This window comes from Staurois parvus, unplaced genomic scaffold (genome assembly GCF_062004578.1).
Source record: "Staurois parvus isolate SC_StPar_1 unplaced genomic scaffold, SC_StPar_1.0 ptg000074l, whole genome shotgun sequence".
Taxonomy (NCBI): domain Eukaryota; kingdom Metazoa; phylum Chordata; class Amphibia; order Anura; family Ranidae; genus Staurois; species Staurois parvus.
This window is the reverse complement of record NW_028317870.1, coordinates 972,269-977,883: the sequence shown is the minus strand read 5'-3', so window position 1 is coordinate 977,883 and position 5,615 is coordinate 972,269.

The window sequence follows — 5,615 nt, the reverse complement described above, 5'->3', positions numbered from 1 at the left end:
ACATGTAGAAGAGATGGTGGGCCAGTCTTTGAGCATGTCGGTCTCTGCCAAAGTGCACGGCAGCGCCGACGTGTGGAGCTGTAACTACGGTCAAGGACAGTACATGTCATTTACGGCCCACTGGGTGAACGTGGTGCCGGCACAGCCGCACCAGCAACTTGGACAGGTCACGCCGCTTTTGCCTCCACGTTTGCACGTCCTTGGTCCAGCAAAGATGTCCGCCTCTACCACCCCTTCTTCCGCCGTGTCCTCAGCCGCCACCCCCGTGCCAAGTCCCATTACCCGACCGGCATATCACATGTGCAGGGCGCAACGGTGTCACGCTGTGCTGCACCTGGTATGCCTTGGCGAACGTAGTCACACAGGGGAGGAACTTCTCAGTGTAATGAACAGAGAAATCGACAGATGGCTGTCTCCGCGCAAACTGAAAATCGGAACCATGTTGACCGACAACGGAAAGAACATGGTGTCTGCTCTGCATCAAGGAAGGTTGTGCCATGCGCCATGCATGGCTCACGTGTTCAATCTGGTTGTCAAGCGGTTCCTAAAATCCACCATCCCACTGCAAGACATCCTTAAAATGTCACGTAAACTTTGCATGCATTTCAGCCATTCCTACACCGCAAAGCACACCCTCCTTGAGCTGCAGAACGGAATTCCACAGCATCGCCTGATCTGCGACGTTGCAACAAGGTGGAATTCAACCCTACATATGTTAGACCGCCTTTACGAACAGCGAAAGGCCATCACCGATTTCCTGATGTTACAAGCGGATAAAGGTACTCCCCTGTGTAACTTCGATGTCAGCCATTGGCAGCTCATGCGTGACACCTGCCGCTTGCTCAGGCCCTTTGAGGAGGCCACGCTATTCGTGAGTCGGCAGGACTATGGGATGAACGACGTCATTCCTCTGTTGCACGTCCTGGAACAAATGCTGTTAACAATGGCTGGTCAGGGTGCGGTAGACGTGGCGCACAGATCTCAACGCCACATGACCCCTGTGGGGGCAGAACAGGAAGAAGAGGAGGAGGTAGAGGAGGACATTGGTGCTCAGGAATTATTGAGTGAAATGGGTGGTTTTTCCACTCAGCGGACAGGAGTGGAGGAGCAGGAGCATCTGGTAGAGGAGGAGGAGGAGGAGACAGAGGACCCAGACGCACCGTGGCAGTATGCTGTGGAGATGGAGGCAGGGAGTCCCTCGCATTCCTTGGCACAAATGGCCCATAGCATGCTCGGTTGCTTGCGTAGCGACAGCCGAATAATAACCATCAGACAGAGGGATGACTTTTGGCTGTCCACCTTGTTGGACCCTCGCTACCGTTCAAAAATGGTGGCCTTTTTCACACCTGCTGAGAGGGAGGCCAAAATAAAGTACTATAAAAACCACCTATGTAGTCAGTTGGTCTCTGCCTTTCTGCGCCAACGTCCATCCTCAGACACTGTGGGCCCTGTGCGCTCGCGTTCCGCTGCCATGGCAGCAGGGGAGGGGTGGGGTGGTAGGAGCAGTGGCAGCTCCACCAGCAGCGGCTGCCTCAGTCTGCAGTCGATGATGAGTAGCTTTCTTTACCAGCGCAGTGAGGAAACTACTAACCAGCCGCAGCAGCAGAGGCATCAGGTGGACCTGGAGCAGGACCTCAAACAGGCTCGGGCCTACTTGGACAGCACCCTGCCAACCGAGGTAGACAATCCCCTTGACTACTGGGCAACGAAACTTGACCTTTGGCCCCAACTAGCTGAATTTGCCCTTGAAAGGCTGTCATGCCCGGCCAGTAGCGTGGCATCGGAGCGCGTGTTTAGTGCGGCAGGAGGTATTGTAACTCCGCGGAGGACACGACTGTCCACCCAAAGTGTGGAGAGACTCACGTTTGTGAAAATGAATCAGGCGTGGATTAGTCTGGATTTCAAACCACCAGTTCCTGACACAACTGACTAAATTCGCCATGAATCATGCCCCAAACATGTTATTATTTTTAACATAGGCCTCTGTATGGCCTTCAATTTAAGCTGCTTACGTTTCGCCACTCTGCCATGGGCCCCTGTACCGCCTCCTCTTGCTGCTGCCAGGTCCAGAGTGTGTCATGTGTTCCTGTACGGCCTCCCATTGCTGCTGTCTCCATCGCCACACTCTGCCATGTGCCACTTTCAGGTCTCCTCACACTGCTGGTGGGTTCCATTTTGTCATAGGGTGCTGTATGGCCTCCCATTGCTGCTGCCAGGCCCGTAATCTGCCATGGGCCCCCGTACCGACTCCTCATGCTGCTGCCAGGCCCGTAATCTGTCATGGGCCCCTGTACCGCCTCCTCATGCTGCTGCCAGGTCCAGAGTGTGTCATGGGTCCCTGTACGGCCTCCCATTGCTGCTGTCTCCATCGCCACACTCTGCCATGTGCCACTTTCAGGTCTCCTCACACTGCTGGTGGGTTCCATTTTGTCATAGGGTGCTGTATGGCCTCCCATTGCTGCTGCCTCCACCGCCACACTGTGGCTCCACACTCTGGTTTTGGCCCCGTGACTGCCCAAATGAGTGAAGTGTGCGGTGATTCTAAGATCGACGGCACTCATCTGCATGTCATACTGACTGACAGTATTATTTCTCTTCCCCAGCAGACTCCAAGGGCATTTAAATTAAAGGTACAGTGTTCTGCACTAATATAAAGGCTCTCTGAAGCCTAGAAACACCCTTTTTACACGTTAAATTCGCAGCGAATATATTCGCCTCGAATCGAATTTATTCCGCGAATTCGGCGAATCAGCCGAATCGAATTTTTGAATAATTCGCTCATCTCTAATCCTGATGAAGTGCACATTCAAGTGGGTGAAACACGTTGACATAGGCAGCGAGAACGTACTGCGGGCTCAATCCACGCTGGCAGCAGCAACAACAGCTGCCCGCTGCACAGGCTACTAATTAAGTGTTCTTGCATGGCAAGGCCACTTACTGTTCTCACATATATATTCTTATTATTATAGCCAAATTTACCACCCAAACTCCTCCCACAGTTTTTACACTACATAGACAGTAATATACCGAAACGTGCGGATTGTTCCCGATTGGTATGCTATTACTTTCTGGAACGTTTCACCGAATGGTTCACGAAATATCGTCGTTTTTGTGGTGAAATTGGTCCCATAGGAAGGAATGGCGGAATATAGTGACTAGATCAATTAGTAATTGCCTGTTAAGCTTGGCCATAACCTGGTGAAACAGTATATTTTAGACAGAACTTTGCCACAAAGCGAAAGACCCAACAACACACCTTATGGATATCACCACCACTAAGATTGCATGAACTGTATAACAGCCCCATGGTATTTAGTCTATAACTTTCACGTTATAGAGCCGCCATTTCATGAAAAGGGATGACTGTAAATGGAATTACGGCGGACCAGCACGTTTGATGGTTTAGGCCTCAGCATGGTCCAGGGCACCCCAAAAACAATCCCGCTGGAAAGATGGTCCCTTTGATCAATAACTAACAACCTTTGATCTAATGTTTGCCTGTCAGCGTAGGTGTATGTGTGTAAGGAGTCCAGGCTCTTGTTTTTCAAGGTGATAAGGTTATCAGTCCTTGTTTTAATGATGATTGGAGGATCATTAAGCGATACTCGATTTACTTTTTGTTTTGTGGAATTTTTTCATTTTTCAGTAAAATGAACACGTGATTAGTTACACTGCAGTTGGTCCTCCGGAGAAGCCTCTTTATTTTGCTGACCTCCCTTGATCCCCAATATTTTATCTTTGATGGGATTTTGGCTTAGGAGGTACCCCACCGATAATGGATGAGTTGGTGACTATTATTAGCTTTAAACGGAACTGAGATCTTCTTAAATTCGGGCTTTAGCACCCTGACTTATTAGCCTTTTTATTCAAAAATTAGTATATATTAGTCTCTTGATCCCCTTTGAGATCTGCTTTTAGAGGGAACTTTATTTAAGATCCTCCACCCACCACTATTGGGAAGTACTAGTGATAAGAGTTAGATACATATAGAGACTTTTAATGGCGTTTACAATAGGTGATGAAATTGAGGAAATTAGAGCCGCCTTAAGAGGTAAGGGAACAAGATCCATGTGAAAGTGATTTGATTAGAACCCTATTCAAAGAACATAGACAATGAACGATGAAATCTTTGAATAGGCAGTGGGACATCCTCTCCCTCGATCCATACAACAGTCATAAATTGGTCCCTAGGGCCCTAGGGACCCCAGCTACACATCTACAAATGGAAAGGTTTATAGTAAAGTGGAAGCAACAATGCATTGAACATGGATTGGAAGGAAGAGAAAATTACAGCTCAGTGACCTTCAATCCCAGATTGAACACAGTAGACTAAAATTAGAACCACTCAAAGCAAAACCGGACTTTGTAAAATTTAATGACCTTTAAAAAAAGAAAATTGTTTTGTTACTTTAAGATTTTTTTGTACTTTCTCAGTCTAAATTCATGAGAGACCAGGAGGACTGGACAAAGGGGAAATATTTGATCTTACCCCTAAAAAGGTAGGAGTAGATCTAGAGGGAGGAGACAACGTTCCCAAACTGGTCTTACATGAGGGTTACCTCTTCCGAAAGTGAAGAGGGCAAACAACGCTCTGAGTTTTTTTTAGACAGAGACCAGACCAACGGATGATCCAACACTACCCAAGGGGATTTTAAAAGGAGGGAAAGATCTAGAAGCCAAGGAAGGCAGAGGAAAATGAACTAAAAAAGATCCAGGGAAATCCAAACCATTTGAGACCATACATGCACCAGGAGTCAGAAAGACCGATGATTGTTGAAAGAAGTGCACCCACGCAGCAAACTAATACCCCCGATGATATGAAGGTAATTCATTTTTCAAACTTTCCACTTGAAAGTAGACACATTGAACTTTTACAGAGAGGTCTCAGTATTTCCCCCGTTAATAAGATGGATCACTTTGAGATTTACAAAGATGTGTGTCTCTTATTGAGGGAGGTGTATTTAAAACAATCTAATGTCACTCCTAGATGAGAATCAGCACTCTTTAGAAGAGGAAGATCCAGAAATAAGTCTGCCCTGGAAAAGGACAGTGAATTTATAGATTAGATCTAGTAATATGCCACAGTTTAGGAAACAAATGGCTAGGTGTCTTCCTAGACTTGATCCAAGAGGACCTTAATAAAGTGGGCTGGCAGAAAACTATATGTGATAATCTTACATCAAGCAAAAGACAAGCGCTAAGGGAATTAAAAGAAGCCAGTAATGTAATCATTAAAAACAGTGACAAGGGAGGTAATGTGGTCCTTCTGGCTGATAAGCATTATGAGAAAGAGGTCCGCAGACAGCTAGCAGATAGGTCCACATATAGAAAGTTAGATTTGAATCCCTTTCCTGGTCTGGTGGCTGTACTTAATGAAAAATTGTGCTTTGCTTGTGAGGCAAGTCTGATCACGAAAAAAGAATTGGAGTATTTAAATGTGGGGGCATATCATACCCCCACTTTCTATACTATCCCTAAAATACACAAAAATGCAAATAACCCTCCAGGTCGACCTATTGTGTCGGCAATAAAAAGGACCTTTGGAAAGGGTTGGAAAATATATTGATTCTTTGATTAAAGATCTGGTGACTGGTCTACCCTCATACGTAAAGGGC